The sequence below is a fragment of the Gorilla gorilla genome, chromosome 11 (genome assembly GCF_029281585.2).
Source record: "Gorilla gorilla gorilla isolate KB3781 chromosome 11, NHGRI_mGorGor1-v2.1_pri, whole genome shotgun sequence".
NCBI classification, from domain to species: Eukaryota; Metazoa; Chordata; class Mammalia; order Primates; family Hominidae; genus Gorilla; species Gorilla gorilla.
In genome coordinates, this window is record NC_073235.2 from 96,109,979 (window position 1) to 96,131,226 (window position 21,248).

General features: G+C 34.8%; 1 pseudogene; it reads right to left on the minus strand.

Annotated features, from left to right (window-relative positions):
• Window positions 1-20,694: 20,694 nt before the first annotated feature.
• Window positions 20,695-20,900, minus strand: LOC109025916 (protein transport protein Sec61 subunit gamma-like; annotated as a pseudogene).
• Between the last annotated feature and the right edge of the window lie 348 nt (window positions 20,901-21,248).

Consider the following 21,248-nt stretch of genomic DNA (forward strand, 5'->3'; position numbering starts at 1 on the left):
TTTTTCAAAGTTTTCAACTTCTTTGCCTTTGGTTTGAATGTACTCCCGTAGCTCGGAGTAATTTGATCGTCTGAAGCCTTCTTCTCTCAACTCGTCAAAGTCATTCTCCATCCAGCTTTGTTCCGTTGCTGGTGAGGAACTGCGTTCCTTTGGAGGAGTAGAGGTGCTCTGCTTTTTAGAGTTTCCAGTTTTTCTGCTCTGTTTCTTCCCCATCTTTGTGGTTTTATCTACTTTTGGTCTTTGATGATGGTGATATACAGATGGGTTTTTGGTGTTGATGTCCTTTCTGTTTGTTAGTTTTCCTTCTAACAGACAGGACCCTCAGCTGCAGGTCTGTTGGAGTACCCGGCTGTGTGAGGTGTCAGTGTGCCCCTGCTGGGTGGTGCCTCCCAGTTAGACTGCTTGGGGGTCAGGGGTCAGGGACCCACTTGAGGAGGCAGTCTGCCTGTTTTCAGATCTCCAGCTGTGTGCTGGGAGAACCACTGCTCTCTTCAAAGCTGTCAGACAGGGACATTTAAGTCTGCAGAGGTTACTGCTGTCTTTTTGTTTGTCTGTGCCCTGCCCCCAGAGGTGGAGCCTACAGAGGCAGGCAGGCCTCCTTGAGCTGTGGTGGGCTCCACCCAGTTCAAGCTTCCGGGCTGCTTTGTTTACCTAAGCAAGCCTGGGCAATGGCGGGCGCCCCTCCCCCAGCCGCACTGCCACCTTGCAGTTTGATCTCAGACTGCTGTGCTAGCAATCAGCGAGACTCCGTGGGCGTAGGACCCTCCGAGCCAGGTGCAGGATATAATCTCCTGGTACGCCATTTTTTAAGCTCTTCGGAAAAGCGCAGTATTCGGGTGGGAGTGACCCGATTTTCCAGGTGCCCTCTGTCACCCCTTTCTTTGACTAGGAAAGGGAACTCCCTGACCCCTTGAGCTTCCCGAGTGAGGCAATGCCTCGCCCTGCTTCGGCTTGCTCACAGTGCGCGCACCCACTGACCTGCACCCACTGTCTGGCACTCCCTAGTGAGATGAACCCGGTACCTCAGATGGAAATGCAGAAATCACCTGTCTTCTGCGTTGCTCACGCTGGGAGCTGTAGACCGGAGCTGTTCCTATTGGGCCATCTTGGCTCCTCCCCCGAAACCACGTTTTTATTTAGCTTATTTGATATGTGGTTCACGCACACACACACACACACACACACACACACTTATTCTGGCGTCACTAAACTGGAATTCTCCAGTTACATGTAAGTATACTATGAACTTTTCAAAGGCAGCAACTGTCTTTGTTTCTGTATGTCTAGCACCTAACACAACTATCAGAGCCCATATCAAGCCATAGGAAATTGATTGTGGTTTAGGGGATGAATTAATTACCAATTAACAGATAGATTTATGAAAAATAGATTCATGTCAGAAAATCTAAATTCTAAGCAATTTTGTTTACCTCTTACTGTTTGTGGAGCTTCTTTTCTCTTTATTTCCTCAATCCTCACTATTGCAATTACAACTTTAAGAATCCTTTGATTCTTCATCTCTGAGGCATATGTTCTTTAAAAAATAACAGTAATTTCCATTTTAAAAACCTCGAATTAGACTTGATAACTTTAATTTAGAAAAACATCAAAATCTATGTTTCCTCAGTATACAAATTTGAATAAAGTTGCATTTAAATAAGTTCTCACATTCATACAGAGTATCTTCAATTTGTGGATTTCAAATGCAAAATAGAGACTTCACATTGCTTAGAAAATGGTCCTTAGGGATCTAAACTTATTATAATTGAAGTGTCAAGTCCTAATTGTGTTACTTTGTGTAATGTATCTTCTATATAGATATTACTCAATGCCTGCAAATTCACGAAGTGGGAAGTGGAGTTGGTATAATGCAAGCGAGATTTATTCTAAGAAGTTTCTGGGCTGTCACGATTAAAAATTTTCCACCCATTATATGAATCCTATTGATCATTGCAGGAAGCAGAAAAGTGTGCTGTTCATTGATTTTCTGTGGCTACTGAATGCATTAGGTCTGACACTTTTGATGGGTAGGCAGGTTTTCAAAGGAAGTTCAGTGAAGCTAATCTTAGTTCAGAGGAATATTCACAATGGAATAAGAAACCTTGTAATTGCAAGAGAAAATACAAGAGTCAGAGGACTATATTATGAGCCATATCAGCATAAAAATTCGAGAAGAGACACTTTCCAGGAGACCATAATAAAACATATCAACGTTTTGATGCTGTTTTTCACAAATGTAGCAATTATTAGATAAATTGGGTTTTGGCTTTTTCCCCCTTCAGCCAAGACAGTGAAGCAAAGCAATTACTTCTTTTATCTTCTTAGCTAAGGGAAGTCATCAGAAGTCTGTCAAGTTCATAAAAATATAAGTGAATAAATTACATAATTGAATCACATAAGTGAAACTGATAGCAATAAATTCAATATTTTATTTCTAATTCTCTTCACTATTGTACTGGTTTCTTAAAATACAAATTTTCATCCATCAGTTGTATCAAAGACTACTAAAGTAGAGAGAGTGATAGAAAATTCAAATCATAAAGACTTATTCTACCCTGGGAATTAATTCTTATTTTAAAATTAAAGCTAGAAAGTATGATCTTGTATCCCTGTTGGAATCTGTCTTAGTGACTTATTAATACAATGTCAGAGTACAATATTACTTATCAGTAGTACAAAATAATGTCAAAGTGCTATGTGTATTTTTCCAGTACATTAAGTACCAGGGCACTGTGTCTCTTTCAGGTGATGATTAATTAAATTAGCATAACCCAAGTGGTCTTTTATGCCCACAAACAAACATATTCTTGGCAATCGGCCTTCTCATTTTTTTTCAATCATTTAGCATGCAAGCATACAACTTAAATTTATAAGAGTAAATGATGACTTATAGACTTTTGATATCATATTCCAATTTAATGAAATCCTCTCCCTGGGGACAGTAACATTTTTCCTTACTGCTTTTAGAAATTTGCCCTTCAATATAGAAACGTACTGTAAATTATCAATCATATGTGGCGTATTTGAATTAAAAAATATTTTACTTTGTGATTATCAAAATGTTATGAGAATTAAGTATATTAAAGTATTACAACAGCTATATTATTTCATTGCTAGTATTTACCACATGGGGTTTTGGGCATGACATCTGTTCAGGACAAGCATTTCAAAATCTGGTCAAGAAAAGGGTTTAATACAAGGTTCTGAGGCTTTGAATTTGAGAAAGATGGGGTGAACAGGATTTCCTGTGTTTATTGGTGTTTTCTGAGAAAAATAATTACAATATCCAGATATGAATCTAGAACTTTATACCATAAGTCTAATGTTCTTTTTTCATGTTCCAATTTTATCTGGTAGTCCTCCTCTCCCTTCCCCCTCCCCTTCCCTCTTCCCTTCCCCTTCCCCTTCTCCTTCTTCTTCTTGCATTAAATTAAAACCCCAAAAAGTAGGCAGGGCGCGGTGGCTCACGCCTGTAATCCCAGCACTTTGGGAGGCTGAGGCAGGTGGATCACGAGGCCAGGAGATCGAGACCATCCTGACTAACACAGTGAAACCTCGTCTCTACTAAAAATACAAAAAATTAGGCGGGCGTGGTGGCGGGCGCCTGTAGTCCCAGCTACTCGGCCTGAACCCGGGAGGCAGAGCTTGCAGGGAGCCGAGATTGCGCCACTGCGCTCCAGCCTGGGTGACAGAGCAAGAATCCGTCTCAAAAAAAAAAAAAAAAAAAAAAAAAAAAAAAGGTAGTTCTAAGAAAGATCTGCTCTAGTTGAGTAAATGACCCTTGGTTCTATAACCCAATAGACTATTACAAAGGTATGTAACCTTACCTCTTTAAAATGATTTTGGCTCCTCTCCCCTCACCCTCTGCCTCTGAAAAACTAAATCCTATGACTTTTTTTTTTTTCTTTCCATGCCCCTTACATCTTTTGCCTTAAAGAGCCAGGCTCTGTTTTCCTTATGGTACATTTGAAAATATTCATTTTAAGTTTTTTCCAGAAATGATGACATCAGAAAAATACAATTGCTGTAAAGAAAGCAAAAATATTCTAATGATAGGATTTATTCTGGGAAATGTATATTTTGTAGCTGCGATTACATGATGCTGTACTGAACTTGACCAAAAACTTACCAAGAAAGTAGTATTACACATAGAGTAATTTAGGTGAAGAAGGCTACAATAAAACTTCATATTGTATTCCAGTCTAGAAATTGGAAGGATTGAGGATAGTTTAGGGTTTTGTTGAGAGGATAAAGACCAAAGTGATGAGAGGCTGGAGTTTATGTCAAACGAATAACTGAGGAAAAACAGGAGGTTTAGTTTAGTGAGAGATTAAGCCAGAGGCTTTGGTAATTCTCTCCAAATATTTGAGAGGCTGTTTCATAAAAACGACTCCATTTTGGTCTTGTGTATTTCAGCAGAAACAATGGGTAAAAGTTGCAGAGACAAATGTGTGGTTCAATAAAAGGATAAACATATTATTTCAAGAGTTAGAGATTCACAAAGAAGGAATGATCTGACCCATAACATTGGAGGCATCAAAGCATTTACGCACTTGATACATGATCTTTCCTAAAAAGGTAGTATTATTTTCTTAGGCTTATAGTCTTAGAAAATAATAACTTTAGAAACTATTGAAGTTTTCATAATAGGTAGTCAATTTAATATAGAAATAAATGATCTCTAAAAGTTGAGGCTTTGTTGACATTTCACCCTCCTCACTGTATTTTCATTTGAAGTCCGTATATATTTTAAGACAATTCAAAAAATAAAAATAAAAATCTCATACTGCCTCTGTCATGTCAATTTAAAATGGCACCTTTAGTAGAATTTATATCTGTATTAGCACCCCGACATTTTCTATCCTTTTTTTCCCTGTAGGTGTCAAAACACATTACAAGGTACTTATGGTGATCAGTTCTGAGACAGAATGGTAGAAATCAGATAAAATGTAAATGAAGAAAAATGATTCTTAAGTAGCAAGGTACAATCTAAATTACCTTCTGTCAAGCTTTAAAAGACATATAGAAAGAGCTACATAACCTTTATGCTCCACAAATTTGTATGATAAGATTTATTTATTTGTCTTAAATGTTGCTGACACCCCAAAGGCAAATCCCTGGAAATCACGAGTTATGGCTGCAAATTTTTGCCTCTGTAAAATATAAACAAATTTAGTGAGAGTGGCCGTTGAAAATATAAACCATGGTCTTTATTTTCAGTGATACAGAGAAAAAAAATAAAGCTATTTTTCTCTATTTCATCATGTTAGATGCTTTATCTTCCAGCAAACCAAACAGTCCGTTCATGGGTTTTGCCTTCACAACTCTCATCAGGAATATGTGACCCACACTGCTAAAAAGAACTGCCTGAGACTGGGTAATTTATAAAGTAAAGGGGTTTAGCTAACTCACAGTTCCACATTGCTGGGTGGTGAGTGGTGCTCAGGAAGCTTACAATCATGGTGGAAGGGGAAGCAAACATGTTCTTCTTCACATGGTGGCAGGAGAGAGAAGTGCGGAACAAAGGGGGAAAGCCCCTTATAAAACCATCAGATACCGTGAGAACTCACTATCATGAGAACTGCATGGAGGAACCACCTCCATGATCTAATTACCTCCCATGAGGTCCCTCCCCCAGTACAGGGGGATTACAATTTGGATTAAAATTCAAGATGGGATTTTAGTTGGTGGCACAGCCAAACCATATCAATATAGTAATCACGTTTTGTTTAAATCATTCTGTTTGAATATATTATCACTTACTATTTATCTATTATAAAAGCCTTCTTTATTTAGATAAATCATCCTGTATATCTGAGATCTGTGGCCCATAGAAATAACAAGGTTAAAGTGTTAACAAGAAATTAATGAAGTCATATATGTTTGAGGTTTAAACAAATCATGAAATGAAGATTATGTTATTCATTCATGAGCATTATTTATTGTTATTTCACTGTTTACCAACTGCAATTAAGTGATACATATTTTAAGATGGAATTTTGTGAAAATTGTAGGAATTACTCTTTCCTCTTAAATAAGTTTTATGTGTTAAAATTAAGTGTCAGTGTTTCCTTTCAGGTTTTATATTTATCCCCAAAGGGAGAAGTAAAATCATCACACAGCAGAACAATGGGAGTAAATTGTAGAATTTATCTATCAGGAATATAAAGGATAAGATCATTTTTGAAAGATAACATTCTGAAATGTTTACACATTCTAAATCTCATAGATATGCTGTTATCTGGAATCTGAAAAAAAGGAATAAAGAACAGTTTTACATTCCAAATGGTTCCCCAAGCAATAATGTAGATGAAAACAATTATAATTTAACTTTCTTACAACCAGAAAAAAATGCCTGTCAATTGGAATATCAGCCTATTGTCAATAAAAGTGATTCTCTGAACTTAATTTCAAAATACCTTACCAGTATTCCTTGAACATAAGAAAGTGCTAGCAGGAAGGACTCCAGAGTATATGTGAAATAGGTTTAAAGGAAAAAAACTAATAAAAGTAATCAAACAGATATATAAAATATGTTACTATTGTTTTCTATTTTATTTTTTGAAAAATATTTTTAAATATACCATTTCACCCTTAATTTTAACACATAAAACTTTTTTTCTTTTTTGTAGATCTGTCTCTATGAAATAAAAGATTGTAGGTAGGCATTATGCAATCTGTCAGTGAAAGGGATGTGTGAATGTGCCCTTGAGTACCAGCCATTAGAATGACAGATCACTGCATTTTCTCTTCAGTTAGAAATTTTACTACCCCTGGAAATACTGATAACTTTTTGGAAGACTGTATCTATACCGTTTCATCTAGTCTTTATTGATATATGATTTTAAAATATTTTCTTGGTTGGTACAGACAGCACTAACGATGCAGGTAGCTTGCCAAAATAGACATTTTTGTTTATAAATGTTAGGAGAGTTTTGTATAATCTTAGATACCACATACCTTACCTGGGGAAACTGAAAATGAAATATCACATTTTATTTTCGTATTTGACTTTCCAAAATCGGATACCATAAATATGAGCTTTGAAATTTATTGAGCTCCAGTGATGTTCTTTGCCAGATCAAATATTCTACTGCAATTTCAATTTACTAAATTTATGTGTGAAAATTAAAATTTAATCTTAAAAAGTTTAAATATCACTGGTATTATTATTCCCTAAAATAAGTTTTTATTTTTGTAAGTCTTAAAACTTTTGTAGTAACTGGGGTACAAATTAACAAAGCACAGTCCATTTATTTCATCAAAAATTCAAAGCAGATTTCAACCTGCTTGAGAAATGCTTAATTTAAATAGGAATAAAATGTGCTTACATGAATAAAAATTAGTGATAACTTTCCATTTCCTGATATGCATATTGTGACATTAAAAATTATGTAACATTTTATTTAAGGTATATACAGAAAGTGTCATCAGTAAATTGTTGTTTCTTGTCCACTAAAACTTGCTTTTAGATATTCTATATTGCCAAATAACTCTTACTAATTTTTTTTTTGTTTAGTTTTCTTTGTTGTACTTCTTCAAATAATGGTTATTCTCTGGAATTTCCAGCAACGTGGTGAACTAAGTTGATCTAAATGTACTCTGAATACTGAGAAATACTGGGGAAAATATGTGCAGAACAACTGAATTATGAAAAAGGAAATAAAAATATCCATATTCCACAAATGAAGAAGTAAAATAAAGTTGGTTTTGAGGGTGCCAGTCTATGCAGCTCAGATAGTTCCAGAATTTTAGCACCAAGGTAACAAAAGGACATAAACTACAGTCCTCCTGGATGAGAGGATGATATGTTGATACCTGTAAGAATCCAAATCATGGAAGTGATTCCTCTATGAGTTGAGAATAAGTAAAATTCACCTTGAAATGACAGTAATCAAAACAGTGTGGTACTGGTATAATGAGAGGCATGTAAACCAATGAAAAAGAATATATAGCTCAGAAATAAAACCTTCTATATAGGTTCACATTATTTTCAAAACAAATGCCAAGGCCATGCAGTGGAGAAAGATTACTCTTTTAAACAAATTATGTTGGGAAAACTGGATGACTACATGCAAATGAATGAAATTGGACCCTTGCCTTTTGACTTATACAAAAACCAACTCAAAATGAATTAAAGACCTAAACATAAGAGCTAAATGTCTACAGCTCTTAGAAGAAAACACAGCAGAAAAGATTCATGACACTGGATTTGGCAATTATTTGTTGGATATAACATCAAAAACTCACAAAAGAAAAAAATGGGTAAATTGTACTTGATAAAAATTAAAAACATCTGTTTATCGAAGGACATTCTCAACAGATTAAAAATTTAAGGAATGAAAAATAATTGCAAATAATGTATCTAATATGAAATTAATATCCAGATTATATAAAGAATTCCTAGGACTCAACTACAAAAAAAGTTGATTCAAAAATAAACAAAATACTTGAATATACATTTCTCTCCAAAGCAGATAAACAAATAGCCAATAAACACATGAAAAAAAGCTCAGTATTTGTAATCATCAGGTAAATGCCAATCACAACCAAAGAGATAGCACTTTATACCTGTTAGGATGGGATGGCTATTACTAAAAACAACGACAACAACAAGAAGAACCACCAAGAAAATAATGTGTTGGCAAAGATGTGGAGAAAGTGGAAATCTTGTGTATTGATGGTGGGAATGTAAAATGGTGAATCTGCTATGGAACACAGTAATCTATATAGCAGAAAATTAAAAATAGAATTACCATATGGTCCAGCAATTCTGACTATATTTCTAAAAAGATAGAAAACAAGGACTTGAACAGATATTTGTGGACCCAAGTTCATAATTACATTACACACAGTAGTCAAAGGGAAGCAATCTAAGTGTCCATTGATAGATGTACTGATAAATAAAATGACGTAGATACATAGGATGTTTTTCAGCCTTAAAAAGAACATTCTGGCACTGGATGCAGCATAGATGAACTCTAAAGACATGATAAATGAAATAAGCTGGTCACAGAAGGAAAAATACTGTATAAATTCACTTATGTGAGATGCTTAGATTTGTCAAATTCATAGAAACAGAAAGTAACATGGTGGTTACCTGAGACTTGGGGGAGAATAAAAAAGAGTCATTGTTTAATGGGTACTGAATTTCAGATAGGGAAGATGAAGAGTTTTGGAGAAGGATGGTGGTGATGATTGTACAACACTGTGATTGTACTTCATGCCACTGAACTGTACACTTAAAGATGGCTAAAATGGATGGTAAATTTTATGTTATATATTCTTTACCATAATTTTTAAAAAAACAAAGCTCAGTTGGGTGGCAGAGAAACTTGTAACATAACTGTATTTTATGAATTATGTTACATTCTCTTCAAAAAGTCAATAAATTTACTTGAAAATATGGCTACCCAAGCTGGTATAACCTAACTCACTGTGAATCAGCTAGTCAGTTATCTAGCTAGTTAAAATTACCTGTGTCATTTATGTGTATATCCATTGTAAGAAAATGTGTGCTATAAAATTCAAAACATACATTTTCTAGTAATTTTCATACTTATGATACATGAATAGGCAAATGTAGTTATAAGAAAAACTTTTCTTATGTGTTGCTTTGGACACGTTATCTAGCAAGGGCAATGTGTTTCTCCGGGGCTTTGGTGGCCATTTCCTATCTCCATTACTTTCCTTTCACTGTAATTTTGAAGAGGTAACAGATTTTATTCTCTTCATTCAAAATAAGTTATTTAATTGCTGAGGGGAGGAAATAAAAGGCAAATATATAATTTAGATATTATCTACCATATATGTTGTCTCATAACAGATATTGGACACTAAGAAATATTTATTTGAACTGAATAAATGAGTTTCAATTGAAACTTTATTTCAGGTTGATTTTAAGCTTTCAACAGATATTTACACTTGTTCAAGAAATTAAAATCCAATATATTTTTATTTAAATAGTTATTTATTGGTTGTGAGTACTTATTGCTTTTAAATGTATAATTATAAAAATACTTTAGGATTAGTGAAAGAAAGACTTCAACAAATTAACTCCAATATATGTTGCTCACATAACAATTTTAAATTGATATATTACCTTAAACTGCACTGCAACCATATATTTTTAGCTTTCTTACTGAATTTAATAAAATATTCCTGTGAAGTCTTTATAGTTATAAACATTTTTGATGATAATTTCATTTTGGATCAATGTTTCTTCCTCCTGGCAGGAAATATTTTATTTAAGTTGGTCTGCTGACTATAATATTTCTGCTAAATGTAGTGAGGAAAAAATAATTTAAATTTTAAATTCATTTTAATTTGATTACTAAATACCCTTTAGGGACAACATTTTTCTGTCAAGATAATTAATAATTTTAAAATATGTTTTCAATATGTATTTGCCTGCAAGAAAATATATAATACAATGTCTTGGGAGAACATCCATTGTATATTTCTAACTGTGATATTTTCTATGTAACTGCTTGGAATGTGGCTACATTAATATCCAAAATTAAACATAAAAGATACACATTGTTTTTGCAAAGTCAGCCCCTGAGATAATAGCTTACTAATATCAAAAATAACTAAAATATTTTGCTTCTATCAGCTTAACCAGTTTCTAATTTGTTTCCCTGAATTGTATCAAGATCCTTACTGATACAACTATTTCACTTTACAAGCTCTTTCTGTCATATCTACATTTCCAAAATACATATTGAGTGACTATTATCTGAATGAAATTCTTTTAACCTTTGTTCAAAACAGTAATGTTTTCAAAGGAGAGGAACAAAACAATGCTAAGTAAAGTGCATATTGAGAAAACTCAAGCACTGAGCATAAGTTATTTTCATTTGCAAATGATAGCACAAGGCAGGTGGCATTATTTTTTTCTTTTTTAATTGTTTTGTTTTTTGAATCAAGTGGAGAAACATCTTTCATGGCTCGGGAAAGAGTGCTATTTGTAAAAGTTTTATTCTCCGATGATTAAAATATTTATAGATATCAACAGGTGGGTGAATGGTAGTGAATGTTGAGATGGGGTAGAGAAGAATGTGTTTAAGGGAGTCATTGATACCAAACCAGAAGGCAGGCCTAGCTCATATGGAAAAACAAAACAAAGCAAAACAAAACAAAACATGGAAGTGTTTTAAACTTGATTTAGTGGGAGATAGAAGTCAATCTTTTAATGAAAATCCAAAGCTAATATTAGAATAAAGCTGGATTATCAAGGATAAACCTTTTCTATAAATACTGTGTTGAATAAATATGTTGAGAATCAGTGTGGCATAGTGAAGAAATTCAAAACTCTAATGTTAGATCTAATGGAATGGGAATCCTGATTTTGCCTCTTGAGGGGTTATCGAATTTACTAGAAGTATGTAAATAATCTGCACCCTCATTTCATATATAAAATGTGAATAGTAAACTCTCTTTTGAGATTTTCTAAGAATTAAACAAGGTAAAATGTAAAGTTCAAGTAAATGAGCTGGACTATAGAAAGTACTGTTTATTGCTGTTGTTCTTAATTATTTATATTTTAATAATAGCATAATTACTTAGTTTTTGTAGGGAACTATCCTTCAATATGCAGACCTGTGTCTACTGGTAGATAACCTTTACATTTTAGTCATACAGTTATGAACAAAAGCTGGATGTAGGAAAAATAATAACATAACCTTTATTGCTGTACTTATGAAATTAAAATTCTCTGAGGCCAAATTTTATAGTCCATTAATTTCATGTCCTTCTTTACAGAATGCCTGCAAGTTTAATGGCCAACAACATGTTTAGGTGCAGTGCCCTTTGTACTTAAGTGTGATGCCTTAGAAAGAATTGAGAAATATTCTAACCAGTGGACCTAAACACTGGAGACTGTTATATTGATTTAGTTAAAGCGGGTCAGAAATTAACTCCTGCCACAAAGTGAAGTATTTTGTTTGGTTTTGCAAAATAAGAAAAAAAAAATCAGGAATGTAGAATGCTACAATGCCAATACCAAGGAGAAGCAGTTAAAATACGTTTATACGTTGGTATCAGTCCTTGCTTCGTTGATTTTCGTAACCTATCTTGGAAGAGGATGGCTTAGATGAAAATGCTGTAGCAGATCCTAGAAGGCTCTACAGTTTAACACTGTCAGTAAACCCCATATTTCACAGCTGAAAGTAAAGTTCTTTCTTGAGAGATGTATGAAGAGTGCACCTCCATAACTGCTATAAGTGGTGAATTGCGACAGAATGATGAATAGTTGTTAGACTCCTCATTCTTTCAAATAACTAGTAATATCTGTACCTTAAGGTAGCAGTAAACAAAATGACTTCTTTGGTCATCATTATATTGCATCAACATGCATGACTAAATTTTATAATGAGTTTTGAATAATCAAAATTATGCATTTACATCCCCGTACTCCATTAATTAATAATTTTTTTCAATAGTTTTACCAGGTCCTGGCCTGAAAACACCAATATCAAGGTTTATTAACCAGATTAAAATTTACAGAATTAAGTTGGCAACAAAGGATTATACCCCAAAATCTTTTTGAAATTACGTTCAAAATAGGTTACTCTGTATGAAAGATAATGTATATGAAACATAATATTTTTGTTCCATACTGCGTAATATTATCTAATACTTTGGAGGAAATTAGTGAATGACTATTTGCTAAAATAATGAACTGATTTATTAACTGCTTTCTTGTTGGTTATCAACGTGTAAGTTATTGAGAAATAAAGGACATATTTAAGTAAAACCAATTTTCACCCAGAGTACGACAGCACTGGAATAAACTGCATTTGGATTTTCCAGTAGTTGGTTAAAAATTTTATTAAAATACACAACAAGTTCTCTTCTAATTCATTTCTACACCTCATTGTTTGTTTCATCTTCTTTTATTTTTTTATTCCAACGAATAAATTCCAAGCATTTATTAGTGCCTTACATACACTAATTACTGTTTTTTGAATAAATACATGCTGTTGGGTAGAGTCCAACACATGAGGGCAAAGAGAGGCTAGCTCTTTCTCTTTCATCAAAGTACTAACAGGAATTACCAGAACCTTTTCCTTATCTGAAAGACACTTGTAAACTCATGGTTTTCACTCTGTCTACATTTTCAAGAGAGCCAAATATTCAACATTAAAACATGACTTTAAAGAAAATAGCAGAGTAAAAATTAAAATGAAATGTTATGGACCTAGTAGTTTTCAAGAAAGATTGTGGGCTGGGCATGGTGGCTCATGTCTGTAATCCCAGCACTTTGGGAGGCCTAGGTGGGTGGATCACCTGAGGTCAGGAGTTCGCGACCAGCCTGGCCAACATAGTGAAACCCCATCTCTACTAAAAATACAAAAATTAGCCAAGTGCAGTGGTGGGCACCTGTAATCCCAGCCACCTGGGAGGCTGATGCAGGAGAATCATTTGAACCTGGGAGGCGGAGGTTGCAGTAAGCCAAGACTGCACCATTGTACTCTAGCCTGGGAAACAAGAGCAAAACCCCATCTAAAAAACAAACAAACAAACAAAAAAACAAAAACAGAATGATTGTGAAGCCGGGGGCGTGGTGGCTCATGCCTGTAATCCCACCAGTTTGGGAGGCTAAGGCAGGAGAATCACTTGAGGTCAGGAGTTTGAAACCAGCCTGGCCAACATGATAAAACTCCATCTCTACTAAAAATACAAAAATTAGCTGGGCATAGCGGCACCACCTGTAATCCCAGCTACTCGGGAGGCTGAGCCACAAGAATCACTTGAACCCAGCAGGCAGAGGTCACCTGAGCTGGGATCACGCCACTACACTCCACCCTGGGCGACAGAGTGAGACTCTATCTCAGAAAAAAAAAAACAAGCAAGCTGTGAATGAAGGCTTTTTCCAATCAGTTAGGACATTAAATGTCTGAGTACTTTTTTGAGCACTCATTTCAATACCAGTCCTCCAAAATAATGAGTCTACTCTAAAAGAATATAAGTGGGAGCTAAACACTGAGCACACATGGACATAACATGGAAACAACAGACATTGCAGGCTATTAGATGAGGTAGGAAAGGCAGAGGCTGTGGGTTGAAAAACTACCTGTTGGGTACTATGCTCACTACGTGGGAGCAAAATATCCATGTAACAAACCTACAAATGTATCTCCATATCTATAATAAAAGTGGATCCTAGGGAAATAGTTACAGAAATTTGGAAAGACAGTTCCGTAAGGATATCAATCACATTATTTGTTATTGCAAAACAATTGGAAACAACCCAAATTTTGTCAGTGAAGTTTTGGTAAAATAAATTAAGATATATATGTAGGTATATATATACCTATATATAGATATAGATATATACATACACATATGTATGTATGTATATATATACACATATATACATGTATACTTTTGCATACATACATATGATATATATGAGATATATATACACTTATATATATAATACAACCTTCATTATTTTTAAAACTTTTTCCTAAAAAAAGACTTGCAGTGATTGAGAGAAAGATAAACTCTCAATATTTAACGCAATATTTTGAGGCTTTTTATTTACTATTTCATTGTCTTCTAGCTAAATTGCACATTCCATTGAAAATTTTAATAATCAAACAAATAAATTACTTGCCTAAAGGATTTTATGACCTGCGCAGTAATTTCTTTTATTCTGTTTATTTTCCCAGGCAGTGGCAAATACCCAGACCCTAGGTTTGTGCCTGAGGTATATGGTCTAATAGAAACTCTATTGCACAAAAATATGTTTTCCACAAAAATATGTTTTCCACAGTCTAAAAGGTTTCTGCGGGCAATTGTTCCTGGAAGAGCAACTCTCTGGATTTGCTTTGACTTTCAATGATGTTTCCTGCAGGCAGGCAAGACTCTAAACACAGTTTCTCTCATCCAAGCATCTGGTAAATTTTATAGACAGTAGTTTACTGATCATTCTGCCATTGAGTAGATTATTACTGACTGGTATCTGACATTCTTTTATAATGCCCTCCTGTTGAGAAAATCTGGACATGTCAAAATTGAAGCATATTTAGATGTTAAGTGTGTCAGATAATATTAAACAAAAAATCAATAATACAAATTTAAATTGAGTTGCACAAGAATTTGAAATCAAGCAGCAATGAAACACATAACTATTTCGGTGAAACTTTGAAGCTCATACACACGAGAGAGTTTAAAAATTCTCTACTGCTCGTGTAAGAAATTACAACAAATTTAGTGACATAAACGAATGAATTCTCTCACAGTTCTGGAAATCAGAAGTTCTTAATCAGTTTCACTGAGTTAATGGCAAGACTTATTCCTTGTAGAGGCTCTGAGGTGAAAATCCTTTTATTGGCCTTTCCTGGCTTCTAAAGTTTCTTTTCTCACATTTCTGGGCTTACCCTTCTTCCAACTTCAAAGCCAGCAGTATAACATCTTTAAATCACTACCTCCCTCTTAACATCTCTTCTGTCTTTCTAATTACTTCCCTCTTATAAGGACTCCTTTGATTAAATCAGAACCACCCACATAATCCAAGATAACCTTTCTGTCCCAAGGTCCTTAATCACACTGGCAGTCTCTTTTCCCATATAAATTAACACTAGTTTCTGTGGTTTAGGGCAAGGACGTGGCATATTTATGGCCTACCATAAATCTTTAATATTAGAAATCATTATATATATTTTATGCATAATTTATACATATTTTGGACTATGTACGAAAATATAATTGAAACTCTTTCTACTCAAATATTTGACTTTCACTCAAATCTTGATATTTACTTGGCACTTATTTTTATTTTAATAATATCATGTAACAATTATTAATACTATAATATTTCATCATATTGCATAGGTTCAGCCTTTTGAGAAATGTTTAAGGTGTTAAATACTTATATTTAGATGACTTAGATGACAGAGCAAATTTTTTTCTTTTTTTTTCTTTTAGACAGTCTCACTCTGTAGCCCAGGCTGGAGTGCACTGGCATGGTCTCGGCTCACTACAACCTCTGCCTCCTGGGTTCAAGTGATTCTCTTGTCTTCTTGCCTCAGCCTCCTGAATAGCTGGGATTACAGGCACACACCACCACACCCGGCTAATTTTTGTATTTTTAGTGGAGACAGGGTTTCATCACATTAGCCAGGCTGGCCTTGAGCTCCTGACCTCAAGTGATCCTCCTGCCTTGGCCTCCCAAAGTGCAGAGCAACTTAGGCTGGGATAAGCTTGCATGACTTGTTTCTAACCTACTTGGTTGTCGGTTGAGCTTGCACCTGTAGTCAGCTGGTAGTCTATGGTCATATCCATATATAGTGGTCAGCTTGGTTCTTGAAAAGCTTGATGGAAGTAACTGGGCTGCTCATCTTCAGAAATTTTTGGGGGGTTTTCACATGGAGGTGATCATCGAGTTTAATAGAGTAGCAAAAGATGGCATGTCCCACTACATAGCACAGGTATGTTTCATGTCTCTGCTTGCATCATGAATACTATTGTACCATTTACCAAAGTGAATTATATGGCCAAATCCAGATTAAGGGCAATAAATTCAGAAATATAAAGCTCTTGATGGAACACAGCTCTTGATGGTTTCAAAGTCAAATGACAAAAAGTTGTGCATGCTGGAATTGTAGCCATTTTTGCAATCTACCACACTTAGGATGTTGATTCCTAAACCAATTATGTCAAAGGTAATTGCATTACCATTATCATTGCAGTCAAATACAAGAGTTATTCAAATACTGTAATAGAGTTGGAATTATTTTTTCAAGGTAAAAGTTTAAGGAGATAGCAAAAGACTTGGGCTAGCAGAGGTGCCTATTCTATTCATCCCTCCCTAAACATTCAAAGGGCATGTGATCTAACAAATAATTTAGAAGCTCTTACCAGAACTTTTAATCTTAAGCCTAGGAAACAAACATCATATTTAGATGTGGAAAATTCCTATGATATAGTTCTAAAAATGTTTTCAATTATCTCCTGTTACCTTGATTCCAGTCCTTCCTAATAATCTTCAAACTGCCTATAACTTACCAATAATTATCAGTAATACAATATTTGTTGTATTCCTTACTTTTTGAGACATTTCTTAATTGAAATATTTTATCTGTATTTTTCTCAATAACTGACCTAAATTTTGTAGCTCATTCTGTTGTAATCCAACATTGAATAAAAATTTGAAATATTTACAAATCCTGCATAGACTGATGTGATTTATAGGTGAAATCCTACTTATCGGATGTTTATTGGAGCTTCTTTAGTGTTAAGATCTATAAATATGTAAAAGGACATGTAGGGATCCCTGATTTTAGCCTGTTAAAAACAAGCATTAAGATCAATTTAATTTGTAAGATGGTAAGACAAAACAAGATAATATAATAAGACAAAAAAGAAAACACCTGTATGTTTTCCTTTTGCACCTATTTTACATGATATTCAGTTGCTGATGTTTCAGCTAAAATCATGAACATGGAAGCTGTATGATCTTTAAGTTTTGCCATTATGTTTATGAAACAGATCACTGTTTGAAAAATCCAGAACACTAGTCCAATCCCATTGAGCAGTGACTACTATCCTGACTAGATAATTGTAATGTATACAATAATTAAAATGTTCAGATCGGTTTTATTCTCTGCTAGGTTGTAATAAAGCTTTATGGGTAGCTATAATTAACCTCTATTTATGTTAATTATGAGCTTTTAGGGATCTTGCAATTGTTTACCATGCAATTCTCTTAAAAGACGTCTGAAGCACCATAAAGAGTATACACGCAAGACTTGTAGCCATAGTCATTCAGTATGGAAAAATAAAAAGTTGCTAACAGTGACATGCAGAGGTCGTTTATTTTTTTGTTCACTATGAATTATTTAATTTGTTCCCTTATTAGGTATAGGAAGGTCATTTATGGCATCAAATAATTTTCTCAGAATGAGCTCAGGCTCTCAGTGGAGCTCCCAGGCTAACCTATGAAAGGTGGAAGATATTATCAATTTTCTCTACATCCACCATACTATTATTGTCTCCAAGGTTAGCTGAAGAGATGTAGCGAAATTCTGCCCCAAATGAGAACATAATGGAGACTAGACCTTTGGGTCGTGTCGTTATATTTCAAGTATCAGGGCTTCGCCTCTACTAGTTCCTTTGTTACATCTGTTCCTAGAGTGCTTTCTTTTTTTGTGGTTCTTATAAGGTCCCTGATATTACCTTTGCCAACATCAAGGGCAGAATCACAATAGAAAGTATAGATGTGTAGCTCAGCAGTGGAAAGTTACTTAAAATAGAACTATTATTTTAAAATTGACATAAGAACCACAGTTTCAATTTACTTTGGATGTGAACACTAAAGTCTTCTGCTTGTATTTCTTTCCTATATATATATATATATATATATATGAATTGTGATATGTATATCACAATTTATTTTGTCAATTCAAAGTACATCTAACCATAACCCCAATTCATCTGAAAGACATTTATACATTTATAATTTTTAAAATTGAGAAACTTTAGTAACTGCAGGAGACTGAGGTAGAATTAATGCCAAGTATTGGGGAATTTCTATTGTTATGGGTCAAAACCTCACATTTATTTCCCTAATTACTTCTTCCAGTAGTCTCTACTCTATTTCTACATAGCAGGCACTGTATTTCAGGACCTAGAATTTTTCTTTCCTCAGGCAGCTCTTGCTACCAACTGTTAAATCAGAAATTATGCAGGATTTGAGATATTATCCTGTTAATATAACTGCCACAATTTTATAAACACACATATGTACACACAAACACACACACACATATACATATATATATGTACACACACACATATATATAGATTCCTGCATATATATGTACATATATGGTATATATGAAGTGTATCTAAAATATATAGATCTCTATATATGTGTGTGTATATCTCTATCTCTGTTTTTATCCATCTGTATCTATTAATAGGAACACCATACTTCTGGATCAGAGAACAGACCTTTTATTTACTTATACCTAGAACAATCTGAGAAGCAGTGGCTGCCCATGCACCAGTTCCCCACAGAGTGAAAAAATGGTAGCAAAATCTACGTGCTCTGTCCTCTGCATATGCAGGGCTTTGCACCAGACAAAATGCATCTGGGAATATAAAACCTGGAGCTTATTTAGGGAAGCTGGTACATTACACCATTCTCCCGCTGAAGAAGAGTGAGGGAGGCCTTTGTTCTGGAATGTAAACACATCCTCTCTGAGAAAGAGTGAAGGAAGGGGGCTGAGGAGAAGGTCTTTAACTCTCTTTTACTACTCTAAAATATAAACAAATGACTTGGGATTCATTATCCTTAGAAAGTAAGCAAAAGGATTCAAGGAAGAAGCAATTTTACTTTCCATTGGCAAGAAAAAAAAATCTCTAACTTCAAAGACATGCTTCCCATGCAACCTTCTTTAAACCAAGATACCAGTACTCTTCACTCTGAAAGCCCTGACCATGCAGAAACATGCAAATATCCATGAAGCCTTATTATCCAACACCACCATAATGTGTGTGATGGTTAATAATGAGTGTCAACTTGATTGGATTGAAGGGTGCAAAGTATTGTTCCTGGGTGTGTCTGTGAGGGTATTGCCAAAGGAAATAAACATTTGAGTCAGTGGACTGGGAGAGGCAGGCCCACCCTCAATCTGGGTGGGCACGATCTAATCAGTTGCCAGCATGGCTAGAATAAAGCAGGCAGAAGAACATGGAAGGACTTGACTTGGTGAATCTTCCAGCCTTCATCTTTCTCCCATGCTGGTGCTTCTTGCCCCAAACATAAGAACTCCAAGTTCTTCAGCTTTTGGACTCTTGGCCTTATACAAGGGATTTGTCATGGCCTCTTGAGCCTTTGGTCACAGACTGAAGGGGGCACTTTTGACTTCCCTACTTTTTCAGTTTTGGGGCTTGGACTGGGTTCCTTCCTCCTCAGCTTGCAGACGGCCTATTGTGGGACTTCACCTTGTGATCTTTTGAGTCAATTCTCCTAATAAATTCCCCTTCATATATACACATATCCTATTAGCTCTGTCTACTTAGAGAAGCCAGACCAATACAGTGTGCTTCCTCATATATTCACCAATCCTGGGCTTCTAAACTCCAAGAAATCCCTCTCTTCTTTTAAACTATAGCCCTCAAATTAATAGCATGTCTCTTCCTCTATCATCCTGGGCAGCCAACAAACAGTTTTCGATAATTTTAAACAATTCTCAAAAGATAACAAGAGCCAGTGCCTTCAAATGATTGGTGATTTCTTCTTTATAAAACCATCCTTAATGAAAGGAAAGTCAAAGTGTGAAAATAGTGTGACACAAGACAAAACAAATATGGGATAAATAACAAATTCAGCATCCCAACAATTTATACTGCCAAAGGTTCCTTCGTTTCAGCCTTGCCTGATAGTAGATCCTCCTCTTACACAATGACTTTTATTACTGAAAATGTAATTTTGCATTGTACAGCCTCCACAAATTCTGATATGAAAATCTTTAAATGTTGTTCTAAGTGTTTAAACAATGTTCTTTGTCTTCTTTCCTTTTTCTTTTCATGTTATTTTAATTTAGAAATAGAAAACATCTTGGAAGAAATAAAAAGGAAGAAACCACAAAATATTCAGCAAATTTTCACTCCATGAGCTTCTCAAACCCTCACTTGTTCACCCATCCCTATAATGGAAAACACTCCTCCAAAACATATTCAGCTACCAGCAATTATGTTATTAATAGGAATATGAACCAATTACACAGAAAATCCAATGAATCCCATTACAGCAAATCTTATTGCTGTTGCCATGGCAATCTTCTGAAATTCTTTTCTATCAGGTTTGGAGCATCTTTAACCAGCTGAACTGAGTGCTTTACAAACTGCCAACTTGGCTCAACAAACTGTATTGCATGATCCATGATTGCCTGTACCAGCTAAGATGCCCAAACCATGTTCTTTCATTTGAGGAGACAATCAAATATTTTTGAACAGGGTTGTGTCCATAATGGTAATTTATAGTAATTATTTCAGTGGCAATTGGGTCAAAATATTAATGTGGATACATAGGAGACTGGGAAAACACAGCAGAGAATATTGCAATAATCTAGGTATAAGACCATACATTCATAAATCATTCTAGCGATGAAAATAATAAAAAGATGACTTTGAAAGTAGGAGACATTTGAAAATAGTAACTCATACATGAGTTTTCAAGTATGGGATAGTTAAAATTCAAAATCAACAACACTTATGTAGTGAGAATAATG